A 19,201-nucleotide genomic window follows, 5' to 3' on the forward strand; every position below is an offset into this window, starting at 1 on the left:
GACATTTTCTGGAATTTGCCAAGCTGTTTAAAAGGCACAGTCAACTTAGTGTAAGTAAACTTCTGGAATTGTGATACAGTGAATTATACGTGAAATAATCTGTCTGTAAACAATTGTTGGAAAAATGACTTGTGTCATGCACAAAGTAGATGTCCTAACCGACTTGCCAGAACTATAGTTTGTTAACAAGAAATTTGTGGAGTGGTTGAAAAATGAGTTTTAATGAGTTTTAATGACTCCAACCTGTGATATCTCATATCTATCCATCTATCTATATATCCTCCTTTCCTTTCCTCTCCCCTGATCCCCCTCTTCTCATTCCAGTGTTCTATCTGGAAGTGTGTCTGACATGAAGAGAACTCCCCATCTAGTGGGATATTATCAACCGGTCTGGCAACCAGAAAAATCCCTTTCTCCAAAACATGCAAATCATCGGCTCTCTCTCTCGGACATCGCACATGGTTGGGGAGAGGGAGAGGAGGGGATGGAAAGGTGAGAGAGGGAGGGAGAGGGGAGAAGAGGGTCTCTCCTTCCCATCTCTCTACAAATCAGTGTGACACACACACACCACACAGCTATGTATATTACAGTGTCTAAAGGCCTGCACAAACTGTACGATTTTATTTGGCTGTCTTGCCACAATTTTGCCGTGGCAGAACCAAATTTCCATGTTGTAAACGATTGCCAGACGTCTTGGCTTGTTCAGTCTGACAGGGTCTAGTTCTGACGATGAAGTACCACTACGTGCGGTCGTAGGCTCCGACAAAGTTCTGGCAAAATGTTTTGCCTTTATCGTGTACTGTGGTTGGTGTTACAAGCCGATCCCGGTGACTGACCAACAGGAACACGGCCGGCGTTGTGCTGAAAATCTCCCCCCTGCCAGAATCCCTCCCCCCTTCGTGTTCTTCATTGCTGCGACTTGCTTGCTAGTTGAGATTTCTGTTCTTCACTCAGTTTGGATGTTTGTTTCAAGTGTATGTGGCAGTTCTAGCTTGTATGGCGCCCTGGGCGAACCCCCCGTGCCACCCCGGCAAGATGCCGCCCTGGGTGGCTTCCCATGACACCCGTACCTAAATCCGCTACTGATTTGTATTAGTCTATAAATAAATCTCTTTGCCAAAATGTATCTCTCCCATGTCTTAGTCAACTAGTATTTTTGAAAGTGTAAGGATAATAATTCAGCCATAGTTGTTCTGAAATGTTTATTGCAGAAAGTATTGTTTGTATGTGAAAACTACTTCTAAGATGTATACTTTCAGTTTTTTACAAACTCACTTTGCTTACACTGCTGGTACATGCGCAGATCAAATGCACCACTGCAGTTGACATAGCCTACGTTGGCTGACGTAGCATCGCAAGCCAATCGCAGAATGTGATGACAAACCTGAAGCAAATTATACAATCTGGCCAGGTTGATATCAATGTCTTCATTTGGTAACATCTCACAGCGTGACATGTAATAATGGTAAAAGACTGAATCTGATGCACAGCGTGGATTGGCCTTAAAGGAAGATGCAGTAAACCGTACACCACACCGGTATAACTGTGGCACAGCATGAACATACACTACAGCCTGGGAAGAGAGGAGAGGGATGGAGGGAGTCTTATGGACTTGCACACAGAAGGAGTCTAAGCAGAGGAGTTAGCCAGAGAGAAGCTGCTGTCTGGTAATTGAGGGTTACTAATAGGATGGGGGTTACAGGGGCAGACGTGGACTTGAATATATGGTGCATTAAAGGGAATGTGTGCGTGTTGTCCTTACCCCCAACCAAACCCTCCTTGTGTGAGTTCAAACAGATTTTGTTGAAAGTTTCTGCAACTGCTTTTTTTCTCTTTCTTTCCTTAAAAAAGCAGGGCAGGAGGGCTGGAAGATGTGAAACTTAAGGAGGAGGTTCTTCTGACACCCCCTCTCTTTTTCAGACCAATGACATCAGAGGTGGGCTGGCACGTTCTAAAAAAGACGAAGGGAGAAATGGAGGGGAAAAACAGCCTCCCTCTTCCACACCCTCTTCCTCCCTCCCTTCAGTCTCCATCCAATCCTTTGTGAAAACCTTGAGGCACCAGGCGTCGGAGCTCAGTGTGTTGAAGTAGCCGCTAGTTCAGCCAGGCTCCAGACAGGCTCCAGACAGAGCTCCAGCTCTAACCCCTAACCCCAGCCTCACTGAGCCCACAGAGAGGAGACTTTGCTGGGCAGCAGGCTGCAGACAGAAGGCCTCTGGACTCGGGCTCTCTAGGAGGGGGACCGGTTGAGATCCCAGGACAGAGGGAGTAGAGTGGGTGAGAGAGCCAGAGATGAGCCCCTGTGTGAGATGGGAGATATGCACATGAGCAGAGCTTGAGGAGGGGACTGAACCGGAGCACGAGGCTCTCTGAGCACTGCCTGACTAACGACACAGACATACATCTGCAGGACACACTCTCTCACAAACAAACACACAAAGGTAAGCAGCTGCATGTCTCAGAGTTTGTCTCCCCCCCACCCTCTCTATTGTGTAGCTATGTGAGCAGCTGGGAGAGCTCTGCAGGAGAGGTTAGGATGTTCTGTGAGGCAGTTATTTTCTGTCTGCAAAAGAGTCAGAAAGTTTATCAACACTCCGCTTCACCAGAGGACTGGGATCTAGATCTGAACAGCTTTACTGTGAGGCTGGTTGTACATAGTGTACAGTGGGAGTAAGAGGGACACCTCTGACAAAGAGGCTGCGACAGACAGGCTGTATTCGGACGTCACTCAAGATTTGAGTTGGACTTCAGGAGAGAAGGGAGCTAGCCACACAGGTGCTCAGCAACAGGTAGCCTGCTTCACTGTAAATGTCCATTCACTGCTGCTGGGCTCTTTACCGGGCTACTGAAACTTTACCTTTCAAACAACCACTAGTTAAATAAAGTGCATGTCTTTCACTGGAGTAACTCCCTGTTGAGCTGGACTGTTTCCATAACTCTATTATTCAAGAGGAGAGGGAGGAAGAGAGGAGAGAGAGACCCATGGTCCTGTTTATTTCTCTAAGCTTTGGTTTCCTAATACCCGCTCTGCCTGTCCTAGGGCTGGTAGTGCAGAATGAGAAATGGTTGTTAAATTAACCAGGATAGATTAGGGTTATGTAAATAAGTCACAACCTAATGAGGCTAGATGACACAAACGTACCCACTTGGATTTTGTGGCTTCATCAAGAGTGCCTGGGGTTGTTTCTGAGTGAATAGAAAGTCCCATTCATGGCGTCTTGTTTGAAGAAAAACAACCCTGATAATAGAATGTAATTGTACTCTGACCATGTCCTGCTGCAGTCAACGCTACCCTGCATCCAAACATCCACCAGGGTCATGCAGCATCTCTAAACCTCACCATGACACTAACAGCATCAGTCTGCTAGCGCTCATATTGCCACTCACAATTATGTTAAACTGCTTTCACTTATACATGCTCTACTCTGTCAGTGAGATCCATGGAAAACTCTCCCCGCTCACTGAGGATGCACATCTGTTAATGCTGTACGACTGGAGATAGGGAACTCGCGTACAAACGCATGCGCACACAGCCACAGAGTTCACATAGGCAGTATTAACAACAGCTAAAGCAAACATGAGGGCAGGACTAAATGTTCTGAAAATGTTTCGTGAGGACGAGTGTTTTTCAACAAGCGATAAAACAAAGAGCAAATCACGGCCCTAAATCATCTGACAGACAGAGCGACAGGGAGGGAGGGGGAGGGAGGGAGGGGAGAGGGACTTTCCCAGTCAAGTGTCATCAGAGAAGACCCCGTGCTTCCCAGCAACACACATTGACTGGACATCCAGGTTTGGAGACGATTTCAAACTTAAGACATTTGAGGAGTAGGGTCTATTCATATGGGATTCCTGAGAAACTCAAAACACACACCGTGGTGTCAGTCCACAAACACAGTTAGCAGCTCTCGCTCTGACCACAATACCACAGCTACAAAACACACAACGCTCCACTGAGCCTGCCTGTCACAGGGAGTAATCCACACTTTATTAAGCAAATAAAAACTCTACATTCATTTAAGTCAGCCGTTACCTGCACCAATGGAAAGAACAGAGGATATAAGAGATGAAGAGGTATATACCGAGCTCATACATAGATCTGTTATGTGTTATGGATGAATCAGACAGCGATGAGTCAAAACTACTCTGGTAGGAAAGGAAAGAGGGAGCGAGAAGGGAGAGGACAGCGGGAGGCAAGACACAGGCACACACACAACCAAGAGTCAGAGGACACTGTGTGTGTGTCTAATAGGTAACATATGTGCAGAGGTTTTTAGTAGCATGGTGACTGACAGAGCAGTAAAAATAACAACACCAGAGGATTAACAGTTCCGCTCCAACATAAAACACACTGCATTATCCACCCTATAGGTACTGGAGGGTCACACACACACACCTTGTTATCTTGAGAGTGAGTGTGTGTGATGGAGAGAGTAAGTAGGCCTTGTATGAACCCAAGCTAACCCTAGACACAGCAGTCAGCACTCAACGACGTATACACAAACACGGAAAAGCCCACAAAGGAGCTTGGGTGTGTGTGTGTGTGTGTGTGTGTGTGTGTGTGTGTGTGTGTGTGTGTGAGAGAGAGAGAGACCGACCTACTAGGGCTTATGCCTCACAAAGAGTAATTGATTATGGTGTGGGGGTGAAGGCAGAGTGGGACCACACCCTACTACTCTGCGAACCCCACATTTGACTTCTGACCTGAAACTCGTCTAGGGTTCCCGTCTAAACGCAGTGGAAGAACCAAAACATTTCGACTCCAGTGTGGTGTAGGGCTGTGGAAGAAATCTCTGTAAGAAGGCTTTTTGGGTTTGGGAGATCAAACCAAAGGCCCAGACACATGTCCTTGTGGCTCCCTTCCTCTTTTTCCCTACTTCCCTCTGTTTTATCCTACAGACCGGCTCCAGGACCAATTAGAGTTTAGACGGACTATTTCACAAGGACATTTTCTCCCTCTCTACCCCTCATTCTCTCCCCCCCTCCTCTATAATCTCACTTACCCCCGTCCTCCACATCTCCTCCTTCATCGCTGGTTCTATCAGTTAGTATGACAGGGTGTCTAGCATGTGGAGGTTGCCTGGGTTGTTGCCTGCTCTGATTAATTGCTAACATGTTTCAGGGGCGTGAGAGTGAGAGCGCAAACGAGACCGAGCGAGAGAGCGGATCATATTTGTGTTTGGGAAGGGCTGTGTTTTTATGAGACCGTGTGTGAACAGTAGGATCTTGACAGGATCAAGTTTGTAGTAGAGTTTTTTTACAGCTGTGCTTCTAAAGCATCCTGTCCTCCTCTTCTGATCCCTATATTTTTTCCTCCTCCTGCTGTTATTTCTAGTGATGTAGAGTATCTGTTGTGTGTTTATTTTGGGGGGGGGGGGGGGCAGAAAGGGAAAGGCTGAAGGCCAGACGGGATGTTGGAAGCTGGAGCCGCGAGGCTGGGAAATACATTGGCTATAAAAATATAAATCAATATTTTTTTAATATGCCCCTTCTCTTCCTGGTTCTGCCATCCATCAGACTAGAGACTGACACATAGGCACGACCCGTATCCAAATCTGCAGGCTTCAATAAAAATGAATGGAAAAGAGAGACACCATCCAGCCATATACAGTACCATTCAAAAGTTCTGACATATCTACTCATTAAAGGGTTTTTCTTTATTTGTACTATTTTTTACATTGTAGAATAATAGTGAAGACATCAAAACTATGAAATAACACACATGGAATCATGTATATATTTTATATTTGAGATTCTTCTAAGTAGCCACCCTTTGCCTTGACAGCTTTGCACACGCTTGGCACTCTCAACCAGCTTAGTGAGGTAGTCACCTGGAATGCATTTTAATAAACAGGTGTGCCTTGTTAAAAGTTCATTTGTGGAATTTCGTTCCTTCTTAATGTGTTTGAACCTATCAGTTATGTTGTGACAAGGTAGGGGTGGTATACAGAAGATAACCCTATTTGGTAAAAGACTAAGTCCATATTATGGCAAGAACAGCTCAAATAAGCAAAGAGAAATGACAGTCCATCATTACTTTAAAACAATCTGGAAAAGTTCAGTCGCAAAAACCATCAAGAGCTATAATGAAACTGTCTCTTTTGAGAAACGCCACAGGAAAGGAAGACCCAGAGTTACCTCTGCTGCAGAGGATGTTAGAGTGAAATGCTTCACAGAGTTCAATTAACAGACACATCAACATCAACTGTTCAGAGGAGACTGCGTGAATCAGGCCTTCATAGTCGAATTGCTGCAAAGCAACCACTACGAAACGACACCAATAAGAAGAGACTTGCTTGGGCCAAGAAACACGAGCAATGGACATTAGACCGGTGGAAATCCTTTGGTCGGATGAGTCCAAATTTGAGATTTTTGGTTCCAACCGACGTGTCTTTGTGAGACGTAGAGTAGGTGAACAGATGACTGCCACATGTGTGGTTCCCACCGTGAAGCATGGAGGTGGTGTGATGGTGCTTTTCTGGTGACACGGTCTGTGATTTATTTAGAATTCAAGGCACACTTAACCAGCATGGCTCCCACAGCATTCTGCAGCAATATGCCATCCCATTTGTTTTTCAACAGGACAACGACCCAAAACACACCGCCAGGCTGTGAAAGGAATATTTGACCAAGAAGGAGAGTGATGGAGTGCTGCATCGGATGACCTGGCCTCCACAATTACCCAACCTCAACCCAATTGAGATGGTTTGGGATGAGTTGGACCGCAGAGTGAAGGAAAAGCAGCCAACAAGTGCTAAGCATACACTACCGGTCAAAAGTTTTAGAACACCCCCATTTTTCTATTTTTTTTATTGAAATTTAAGCAGCTCAAGTCCAGTGAATAACCTGAAATGGTATAAAGTGTTAAACTGCCAGAGGTAATTAACACACACACACACACACAGTTTAAGTCGGAAGTTTACATACACCTTAGCCAAATACATTTAAAATCCGTTGTTCACAATTCCTGACATTTAATCCAAGTAAAAATTCCCCGTCTTAGGTCAGTCAGGATCACCACTTTATTTTAAGAATGTGAAATGTCAGAATAATAGTAGAAAGAATGATTTCAGCTTTTATTTCTTTCATCACATTCCCAGTGGGTCAAAAGTTTACATGCTACCAAGTACTAATTGAGTGTATTGCCTTTAAATTGTTTAACTTGGGTCAAATGTTTTGGGTAGCCTTCCACAAGCTTCCCACAATAAGTTGGGTGAATTTTGGCCCATTCTACCTGACAGAGCTGGTGTAACTGAGTCAGGTTTGTAGGCCTCCTTGCTCGCACACGCTTTTTCAGCTCTGCCCACAAATCTTCTATAGGATTGAGGTCAGGGCTTTGTGATGGCCACACAAATACCTTGACTTTGTTGTCCTTAAGCCATTTTGCCACAACTTTGGAAGTATGCTTGGGGTCATTGTCCATTTGGAAGACCCATTTGCGACCAAGCTTTAACTTCAAGACTGATGTCTTGAGATGTTGCTTCAATATATCCACATAATTTTCTTTCCTCATGATGCCATCTACTTTGTGAAGTGCACCAGTCCTACCTGCAGAAAAGCACACCGACGCTGTCACCCCCGTTCTTCACAGCTGGGATGGTGTTCTTCAGCTTGCAAGCGATCCCCTTTTCCCCTCCAAACATACATGGCCGAACAGTTCTATTTTTGTTTCATCAGACCGGAGGACATTTCTCCAAAAAGTACGGTCTTTGTCCCCATGTGCAGTTGCAAATCGTAGTCTGGCTTTTTTATGGTGGTTTTGGAGCAGTGGCTTCTTCCTTGCTGAGCGGTCTTTCAGGTTATGTCGATATATGACTCGTTTTACTGTGGATATAGATACTTTTGTACCGGTTTCCTCCAGCATCTTCACAAGGTCCTTTGCTGTTGTTCTGGAATTGATTTGCACTTTTCGCACCAAAGTACGTTCATCTCTAGGAGACAGAACACGTCTCCTTCTTGAGCGGTTTGACGGCTACGTGGTCCCATGGTGTTTATACTTGCGTACCATATTTTGTATAGATGATTTTGGTTCCTTCAGGCGTTTGGAAATTGCTCCCAAGGATGAACCAGACTTGTGAAGGTCTACAATTTTTTTCACTGAGGTCTTGGCCGATTTCTTTTGATTTTCCCATGATGTCAAACAAAGAGGCACTGAGTTTGAAGGTAGGCCTTGAAATACATCCACAGGTACACCTCCAATTGACTCAAATGATGTCAATTAGCCTATCAGAAGCTTCTAAAGCCATGACATCATTTTCTGGAATTTCCCAAGCTGTTAAAAGGCACAGTCAACTTAGTGTATGTAAACTTCTGACCCACTGGAATTGTGATACAGTGAAATAATCGGTCTGTAAACAATTGTTGGAAAAATTACTTGTGTCATGCACAAAGTAGATGTCCTACCTGACTTGCCAAAACTATAGTTTGTTAAAAAGAAATGTGTGGAGTGTTTGAAAAACGAGTTTTAATTATTCCAACCTAAGTGCATGTAAACTTCCGACTTCAACTGTGTGTGTGTGTGTATATATATATATATATATATATATATATATATATATATATATATATATATATATATATAAAATTTAGGTTACCAAATACTGAAAAGCAATGTACAGTCGTGGCCAAAAGTTTTGGCAATGACACAAATTTTCACAAAGTCTGCTGCCTCAGTGTCTTTAGATATTTTTGTCAGATGTTACTATGGAATACTGAAGTATAAGCATTTCATGAGTGTCAAAGGCTTTTATTGACAATTACATGACAATTCATGGCTGTGTTCTTAGGCAAAATTGTTATAAAAACAGGCCTTTTTCAGGAAACAAGTAATGGGTTAACAACTTACAGCTGTTCTGCAGCAATGGAAGTAAATTAAGCCTAGAAAGTTGATGCTAACAATTCCTACAGGTGTCCCAACTTTTGTTGATTACTTAAAAACCCTCTGTCTGCATAAAAGCAGTGTTGGTACAGACTGTTACTACACCCTTTTAAGCATTATTTGGACAGTATTGTAATGCAGGAAGTAGTATATTGCTATCATAATGGTGAGAAAAAGGCAATTAACAAAGGAAGACAGACAGACCATTATAACCCTTAAAAGTGTAGGTCTTTAGAGAAATTGCAAAGAAAGCCAAGGTGTCAGTGAGTACAGTTTCCTACACCAACAAAAGTCACTTTGAAACTGGATGAAACTCTGGACAGGAAGAGGTCTGGCAGACCCAAAACCAAGTTTCTGAGAGTTAACCTCTCTGGGGTATGTGGGACGCTAGCCGTGGGATGCCCACTTGCCAACAGCCAGTGAAATAGCAGGGCGCCAAATTCAAAACAACAAAAATCTCATAATTCAAATTTCTCAAAACATACAAGTATTATACACCATATGAAAGATAAACTTCTCGTTAATCCAACCACAGTGTCCTAACTAATGGACTGTCATTTCTCTTTGCTAATTTGAGCTGCTCTTGCCATAATATGGACTTGGTCTTTTACCAAATAGGGCTATCTTCTGTATACCACCCCTACCTTGTCACAACAACTGATAGGCTCAAACGCATTAAGAAGGAAAGAAATTCCATAAATTAACTTTTAACAAGGCACACCTGTTAATTAAAATGCATTCCAGGTGACTACTTCACTAAGCTGGTTGAGAGAATGCCAAGAGTGTGCAAAGCTGTCAAGGCAAAGGGTGGCAACTTTGAAGAATCTCAAATATAAAATATATAGTTTGATTTGTTTACACTTTTTTGATTACTACATGATTCCATGTGTGTTATTTCATGGTTTTGATGTCTTCGCTATTATTCTACAATGTAGAAAATAGTACAAATAAATTAAAACCCTTGAATGAGTAGGTGTGTCCAAACTTTTGAATGGTACTGTATATAAATATGTTATTTAAGTGATAATGCCTGAGAAGCCGGTGTTTGGAGGATATATTGGCACAGGTATTGTTAGCTAGCAACCAAGGGAGAAGAACGTTGCCACCCAGCATGGCAATGGAACTTTTAGAATGAACGACTGGGTCGCATCCATAGAGGCAGAACAGAAAGTCTGAACGACTGAGTCGCGTCTCTGGCAACCAAACCAAAAGAAAAACGTGCATATTCAAATAATGATTGACATATTTTCATTAAAAACTTTATTTTGATTAATTTATTCATACTATTTCATCCTTCCACAAGATATAGTCCTGACACAAATCTAAGGTTGCTACCCAAGCCAGCTGGTCGTTTGTTCCATCGGTTCGGTTGCCAGAGACGCGACCCAGACGTTCAGTCTTTTTGGACGCGACCCAGTCATTCGTTTGAAATGTTCCATTGCCATACCGGCTGGCAACGTTCTTATCCCTTACTTGCTAGCTAGCCGACTAAGAGGCACGTCAAACAGTGCAGCCAAAATAACAACAATAGCTCCATTTACATTTGTTTAAGCTGTTTTCTAGTGACATTTATTTTTGATACATCCATAACAATAAGCTAATGAGGCACGATTTAGCATGGCATAGAAAATGTGCTCTCTCGTAAGAACACTGTTGTTCAGAGGTAGCAGCACACAGCTAACACAATCACTTAAAACTGAAGCTGGAAAGACTGCAAACTAGCTGCACGCTTAATTTTACCTGTTTTCTATTGATAGTGCTTTGTATATACACAAACAAAAATTATGCTGATTCATGATTTCGACAGGCTGAGAAAAGCTGCCTACCTGTGTCTCATCCCGACACGTTCATTACGATGGGAGAGCTGGAGATCGAATTTAAATATTGTTGCAAATGTCGTAGAGACACACAGCAATGTTTACACAAATCACCGTTGTTGAAAACTAAATAATAAATTGCCTGGCTGGGCTGATGAGACAGTGGATTGCGCAGTCAGACGGAACAGAGTAAATAGGCATTTTAACATTAGATTTAGCCGGTGGTAACTTGTGGAATAGACACTGGCTAGAATGCGGTTTTAACCAATCAGCAATCAGGATTAGACCCACCAGTTGAATAAATCTCTATATATGGCTCTGGCGCCATGTGATATATTTGCCAGTTTAACCTCTGGTTAAGCAATAGGCCCGAGGTGGTGTGGTAAATGGACAATATACCACGGCTAAGGGCTGTTCTTAGGCACGACGTAACGCGGAGTACCTGAACACAGCCCTTTACTCATATACCACAAACCCCTGATGTGCCTTATTGCCTTTATAAACTGGTTACAAACGTAATTAGAGCAGTAAAAATAAAATGTTTTGTCCAATGGTATACGGTCTGATATACCACAGCTATCAGCCAAATCAGCATTCAGGGCTCGAACCACCCAGTTTATAATCAACTTTAACCCTGGTCTATAAACCCTGTGAGAATAGTGTGGTAAGAGCCAGAAGGCTGATCCTGTTGGTAGCAGCAGTGAGGACTGCAGATCTTTAAACAATCCTTCTCATTCATGATTTTTAGAGTGAGTGGCTAAAGCAGCTCCTGTCATTTCCTCTGGCTGAGGCTGCTGTGATTTCACTTACCACAGATATACGCACTGTGTGGTGTGGTTTCACCCTAATCCCTTCTCTACTCACAGCCAGTCTGCGAAATTTCCTTTCGTAGGATAGCCGGAGGCAAAGTCATTATTATCCGTCAGGTGATTGGTTGTGCCTTCTTGGGTGTGTGACATCACTCTGAGCCCTAACCAAAACAATGGCGTACAATCTCTCCCCTCAGATCTAAAAACCAGTAGTAAACACCAACTTCAATGACAGTTATCTTAAAATTAAAAAGACATAGCTATCTAATATTAACCCAACGATTTTGTCGCCGAGGAGGGTTTGTTAACTAGTATTTTCTTATAAAAGCTCAGTTAATGCTAGCTAGCTAACGTTAGATAAACCGTGTTTATACTAGGGAGCACAGACAAGTCACATGGGCTTCAGGAGCCAGCTGGTTAGATATTATTCCACCATGGACAACAACTGGCTACTAGTTGGTTTTCACTAAAATATGTTCAACTCCTAGGTTGTTTATCCACTGACCACCGCATTTAGGAGGATAGCTAAATTACTGAAATGTAGCCAACTAATCGTGAAACATTTGGGTTAACTTACTCATATCAAGCAACAGACAGTTTGTGGAAAGGTAAAAATAACAATAGTGGACAGTGAAACTAAATAGATTGGTAGCTAGCTGGTGAGGCTTTCATTAATTTCACAAATAATTAAGCTGAACCTGGGTTTCCCAAGTTGTTCAGTGCTTACTGCTCATGCAGATTAGCAAGCTTAAACAGACGGCTCCGCAGTGCAGTCACACACCCAAGGCGGTTCAATCAATCACTCAACATAACTGATCAATATTAATGACTTTGCCTCCGGCCATCATAAAAATATTTTGCAGCCGATCTGGCACTGGACCCAAAATGTTCGACCACCACAACACAGCCCTGGAATGTGGGAGATCAGATGCCAAGGGGAGAGGAGGTAGAGGTGTTGAGTGGGGGGCTCAGAGCTAGGGTTGCAAAATTCCGGGAACTTTCAATAAATTCCCTGGTTTTCCAGAAATCCTGGTCAAAGGATTCCAGAATTTCTGGTTATTCCCTTCTGATTCTGGGAATTCTCCAACCGGAATTTTAGAAAAAAAAACAGGGAATTTATTTAACTTTCTCGGAATTTCGCAACCCTACTCAGAGCACAGGGTGGGGCTGGGCCCGTGTCTAGGGTGATTGGTTGCTGGAGCTGGCAGGGTTGGCACGCCAGTGAACAGCTTACTACATCACGGCAGAAATCTCTAAGATCCAAAGCCACAAAACTCCCAGAACACCAACCCACAGTCCTGTTAAGAGCCACACTAGCCACATAGCTAAAACAAGACTAGAAGGGCTAATGAGGCAGGAAACTGATACTAGAGCTGCCTGCCATGGAGCATGTAACACAGTGGCAGTCACAGGAGGTTGAGGAGTGGGTGGTAATTTGTCTAGTATAGATGAGGTAGCTGGGTAGAGGGGGCTATTGAATCCTGGGCTGTAGCCCTATATTGGCCCTGGGCTGAGGCAATCATTTATACAGTAATACTGTAACAGAGAGAAAGGGAGAGATGTAAGATAGTGTCTCTTGTCCCGTGAATGCTCCATTAACAGTCCATGTGTGTGTACGTGAATGGGAGCATATGGCTAAGAGCGAGACCGAGGTTTCAGGCCAAAGTCATAGGTCAGCTGCCTATTAATAACCTTTAGTAAGGTGAGCAGCCAGCGGAAAGTGACGGAGGTCACCCTGTTTCCATCGTGTAAGACTGGGAAGAGGGAGACAGGCCAGGGCAGTTCCAGAACACGAAGGCACAGTTACAACACACACACACACACACGTGGATGCACACGCACACCATCACACTCCTAAGGCTAGTTTTCCTTTGGCTGGGGTTAGACGCTGCGACATCTGTTAGGGGGATACGTGAGCCATTGGCTGTGGACCAGGAGCCAAAAACACTTCTTTTTATTGAATTTAGAGAGGTTGAAGGAAAAAGAAAAGGCTTCTAACAAGTTGAGAAGGGGGAGAAAAGGAAAGGTTGTGATTTCTAACTGGCTGTGTTTTGCGCTTTTCTAAGGTCTGTTCATCTCCCCTCACTACTGTCACCACCCATTAACTACTACAGCCTCAATACTGACCCATAGAGTGAGGGAGGAGCAGACCGGTCAGGGACAAAGGGGGAGAAAGCCAGAAGAAAGATGTAGAACAGTGTTGCATCAGTACTACAGTGGGGCAAAAAAGTACTTAGTCAGCCACCAATTGTGCAAGTTCTCCCACTTAAAAAGATGAGGCCTGTAATTTTCATCATAGGTACACGTCAACTATGACAGACAAAATGAGGGAAAAAAATCCAGAAAATCACATTGTAGGATTTTTTATGAATTTATTTGCAAATTATGGTGGAAAATAAGTATTTGGTCACCTACAAACAAGCAAGATTTCTGGCTCTCACAGACCTGTAACAACTTCTTTAACCTGTTATGGCTAGGGGGCAGTATTTTCACGGCTGGATAAAAAACGTACCCGATTTAATCTGGTTACTACTCCTGCCCAGTAACTAGAATATGCATATAATTATTGGCTTTGGATAGAAAACACCCTAAAGTTTCTAAAACTGTTTGAATGGTGTCTGTGAGTATAACAGAACTCAAATGGCAGGTCAAAACCTGAGAGATTCCTTTACAGGAAGTGGCCTGTCTGACCATTTCTTGAACTTCTTTGCCATCTCTATCTTTTACAAAGGATCTCTGCTCTAACGTGACACTTCCTACGTCTTCCATGGGCGCTCAGAGCCCGGGAAAAAACAGAATGTCGTCATCCCAGCCCCAGGCTGAAACACATTATCGCCTTTCTCAAGTGGCCGATCAAGGGACTGTGGGCTTAGGCGCGTGCCCTGGCCGCCCCCGTCTTTGTGATTTTTCCTCTGTTTGCCGAAAAGGAGATTCCCGGTCGGAATATTATCGCTTTTTTACGAGATAAATTGCATAAAAATTGATTTTAAACAACGGTTGACATGCTTCGAAGTACGGTAATGGAATATTTAGAATTTTTTTGTCACGAATTGCGCCATGCGCGCGACCCTGATTTACCATTTCGGATAGTGTCTGGGACGCACGAACAAAACGCCGCTATTCGGATATAACGATGGATTATTTTGGACCAAACCAACATTTGTTATTGAAGTAGCAGTCCTGGGAGTGCATTCTGACGAAGACAACAAAAGGTAATCAAACTTTTATAATAGTAAATCTGATATTGGTGAGTGCTAAACTTGCCGGGTGTCTAAATAGCTAGCCCGTGATGGCTGGGCTATGTACTTAGAATATTGCAAAATGTGCTTTCACCAAAAAGCTATTTTAAAATCGGACATATCGAGTGCATAGAGGTCTGTATCTATAATTCTTAAAATAATTGTTATGCTTTTTGTGAACGTTTATCGTGAGTAATTTAGTAAATTGTTAGCAAATTCCCCGGAAGTTTGCGGGGGGTATGCTAGTTCTGAACGTCACATGCAATTGTAAAAAGCTGTTTTTTGATATAAATATGAACTTGATTGAACAAAACATGCATGTATTGTATAACATAATGTCCTAGGTGTGTCATCTGATGAAGATCATCAAAGGTTAGTGCTGCATTTAGCTGTCTTCTGGGTTTTTGTGACATTATATGCTAGCTTGAAAAATGGGTGTCTGATTATTTCTGGCTTGGTACTCTGCTGACATAATCTAATGTTTTGCTTTCGCTGTAAAGCCTTTTTGAAATCGGACAGTGTGGTTAGATAAAGGAGAGTCTTGTCTTTAAAATGCTGTGAAATAGTCATATGTTTGAAAAATTGAAGTTTTTGTATTTTTGAGGAATTTGTAATTCGCGCCACGCCTATCATTGGATATTGGAGCAGGTGTTCCGCTAGCGGAATGTCTAGATGTAAGAGGTTAAGAGGCTCCTCTGTCCTCCACTCGTTACCTGTATTAATGGCACCTGTTTGAACTTATCAGTATAAAAGACACCTGTCCACAACCTCAAACAGTCACACTCCAAACTCCACTATGGCCAAGACCAAAGAGCTGTCAAAAGGACACCAGAAACAAAATTGTAGACCTGCACCAGGCTGGGAAGACTGAATCTGCAATAGGTAAGCAGCTTGGTTTGAAGAAATCAACTGTGGGAGCAATTATTAGGAAATGGAAGACATACAAGACCACTGATAATCTCCCTTGATCTGGGGCTCCACGCAAGATCTCACCCCGTGGGGTCAAAATGATCACAAGAACGGTGAGCAAAAATCCCAGAACCACACAGGGGGACTTAGTGAATGACCTGCAGAGAGCTGGGACCAAAGTAACAAAGCCTACCATCAGTAACACACTACGCCGCCAGGGACTCAAATCCTGCAGTGCCAGACGTGTGCCCCTGCTTAAGCCAGTACATGTCCAGGCCCGTCTGAAGTTTGCTAGAGAGCATTTGGATGATCCAGAAGAGGATTGGGAGAATGTCATATGGTCAGATGAAACCAAAATAGAACTTTTTGGTAAAAACTCAACTCGTCGTGTTTGGAGGACAAAGAATGCTGAGTTGCATCCAAAGAACACCATACCTACTGTGAAGCATGGGGGTGGAAACATCATGCTTTGGGGCTGTTTTTCTGCAAAGGGACCAGGACGACTGATCCGTGTAAAGGAAAGAATGAATGGGGCCATGTATCGTGAGATTTTGAGTGAAAACCTCCTTCCATCAGCAAGGGCATTGAAGATGAAACGTGGCTGGGTCTTTCAGCATGACAATGATCCCAAACACACCGCCCGGGCAACGAAGGAGTGGCCTAGCCAGTCTCCAGATCTCAACCCCATAGAAAATCTTTGGAGGGAGTTGAAAGTCCGTGTTGCCCAGCGACAGCCCCAAAACATCACTGCTCTAGAGGAGATCTGCATGGAGGAATGGGCCAAAATACCAGCAACAGTGTGAGAAAACCTTGTGAAGACTTACAGAAAACATTTGACCTGTGTCATTGCCAATAAAGGGTATATAACAAAGTATTGAGAAACTTTTGTTATTGACCAAATACTTATTTTCCACCATAATTTGCAAATAAATTCATTAACAATCCTACAATGTGATTTTCTGGATTTTCTTTTCTCATTTTGTCTGTCATAGTTGATGTGTACCCATGATGAAAATTACAGGCCTCTCATCTTTTTAAGTGGGAGAACTTGCACAATTGGTGGCTGACTAAATACTTTTTTGCCCCACTGTATAAGTGGTTGTTGAGGTGTAGTCCTGCTTCAGAGGTGTTGGGTCAAATGCAGAAGACATTTCAGTTGAAGGCATCCAGTTGTACAACTGACTAGTTATCCCCCTTCCCCTTTATGGAGAGACAGCCAGGGAGATGAGAAGTGTATGACCCACTTTCTCCAGTTCCAACTCTCCATCTAACAGTCAGCTTTTACCTGTTTGCCTGCCTCCCCCCTCCCCCCATGAGGCTCTGGGTGTTCTGTGCAGGTCGGAGTTGTTTTGGTTTAGTCGGCTCTGGTTGGTCTGCTTTCATCTGGCTTTGATGTCTAACTGAAAGAGACACGTCTCTTCTTCATCTTCTCTCTACACTAACCTCTCCAACCTCCACCAGTCTCTGGCTGTGTCCCAAATGGCCACCCTAGAGCCCTATGCGCCCTGGTCAAAATGTGTGCACTAAATAGGGAATAGGTTGCCATTTGGGACCTAACCCATCTACATTCTGCCCCCCTGCTACAGACGTGCTCTTCCTGTAGGCCTTCACGAGGCGTTAAGACACAGTGTACTGACACAGAGTACAGGCCACTTACAGGTCTGGTCAGAATGCTCTACTGCTGTGGTGTACATAGAAAGATAGAGCGGGAGAGAGTCAGAGAGAAATAAATAATGTAATGACAGTGGTAGGTATGTCTGCTGTTCAGTGTGCATTAGTTTGTTTGTCTCAAAGGGAGCCTGATAATGGAGCAGTATGGACATGGATGAAGGAGCTGCTAAAGTAACTGCCTTCAGGAGAGCAGTGTGTCTGTGTGTGGAGACAGAGCTCGAAGGAGCTGTTAAAGCCATTAACAGGTCAGTGAGGATAGAGGACCTGGTTACGTTGTCAAGGGTGTCTGCTGTCAAATTAACACACAGCCAGAGAAATGAAGAACAGACTACACCCTTTTCACAGCGTATTGGCTCGGCTAGCACACACACACACACTCTGGCACACTGGCTCCCAGTATCCACACTACTAATCTAACTGACAGAGTTGACTCAAGTCCTGAGGAGCAACAACGGCATTACAGGAGCCACACAGGGTGTCAGTTTAAGGGTGGGGGTTTTAGGCAGTGAAAAGTCAGGGTGTAAAGTGGAGCAGCGTTTAGGTAGAGTGTGTGTGTGGGAGAGAGATAGAGGTGGTGATGAGAAGCAGACATGGCAGGCACCTGCAGAGAGACAAACACAACAGTAGGGGTCAGAGAGAGGTTACAGGAATCAGAGCAGGGCTCTAAAGTGTGACCAACATGGTAGCATATATGCAAGTAAATATTTTGCTGTTCGACCAGGAATTTTATTTGGGAGCACTGTGCTACAATGAAAACAGTATTGTTGTAATGATAAGGCTTCGCTGTACCTTTGTTTCCGAGTGCCCTAGAGAACCAAGTGAGTGCAGATTTGTTAGTTCCACAAATGTCATTGAAATTACAAAGTCAGGTATTCGTATCAGCATTTTTGCCTTTAGTTTATTATAATGTATTTACAGCATTAGATATTAGGTTCTAGGGCACAACAGGTGTCCAATATAGGCTGTATCTCAATCAATTACATTATTTATGGTTGCTCCTAAATTTCATGTGGTGCTCCTAACTAAGTGCTACCAATGAAACATTTTAATTTAGAGCCTTAGCAGACACCTCCAGAGGTAAATAACATTTTCTACTTAGCATACCTGTGTGCGTCTGCGTGCGTGCGTGTCTGCGTGCGTGCCTGCGTGCGTGTCTGCGTGCGTGTCTGCCTGCGTGCGTGTCTGCCTGCGTGCGTGCGTGCGTGCCTGCCTGCGTGCGTGCGTGCGTGCCTGCCTGCGTGCGTGCCTGCCTGCGTGTCTGGGTTTCCGTTAGTAAAATGTGGCGCCAGACAACATGACCAGAAAGATTTTCATTCAGCGACCATTTGAGAAATTTACGGGACCCATATGCATTAGGTGAGTAAAGACACAACAACTAGGATGAGTTGCTAATATGACTAAGATTGGCTCAACAAAAGAAATGTGATATGAAAACCAATAGAACAGGAGCTAAATGCTGGTTTCAATGGCAGCTAACATAACGTAAAAGGTGTAGAAAGACACCTGAGCGAAGTTCACACTTCCGTTTTTCAGGGAAAACTGAAAATACTGTATCCCTGAAAACCAGATGTTAGCTCTTTCTGGAGACTGCATAGGCTATGGCAGCTCTGATAGAACAGACATCCAGACCTACTCCTGCAGAATGACTGGACAGCAATTTGTTTCCCAGCTCCCTGGGACACCAGCTAGCCCTTCTGCTGCTTGGTTGTAAACTTCCTAGACCATCAGATTACACAATCGCTGTTTGTCTTTGTATTGTTCCAAACTAAACGTTTGGCTCTGGTGCTCAAGCGTCTGTTACTGAGAATTATTCTTCCGCATGACTAATCCACTGCCTTGGAGATAATTGACATTTTCTATTACTCCATTTCCAGCAAG

At 43.6% G+C, this 19,201-nt stretch overlaps 2 protein-coding genes across 6 annotated transcripts in view; one reads left to right on the forward strand and one right to left on the reverse strand.

Moving 5' to 3' along the window:
• Positions 1-19,201, reverse strand: part of LOC106584283 (ras-specific guanine nucleotide-releasing factor RalGPS2) — a 153,201-nt gene that overhangs the window by 31,021 nt on the left and 102,979 nt on the right. The window lies entirely within an intron of this gene.
• Positions 2,030-19,201, forward strand: part of LOC106584284 (angiopoietin-related protein 1) — a 35,532-nt gene continuing 18,360 nt past the window's right edge. Inside the window, exon 1 of the mRNA XM_014169355.3 lies at positions 2,030-2,441. The gene's annotated coding sequence lies outside the window, so the exon portion shown is untranslated. The remainder of the gene's footprint in view (positions 2,442-19,201) is intronic.

Source organism: Salmo salar, chromosome 23 (genome assembly GCF_965601325.2).
Source record: "Salmo salar chromosome 23, fSalSal1, whole genome shotgun sequence".
NCBI classification, from domain to species: Eukaryota; Metazoa; Chordata; class Actinopteri; order Salmoniformes; family Salmonidae; genus Salmo; species Salmo salar.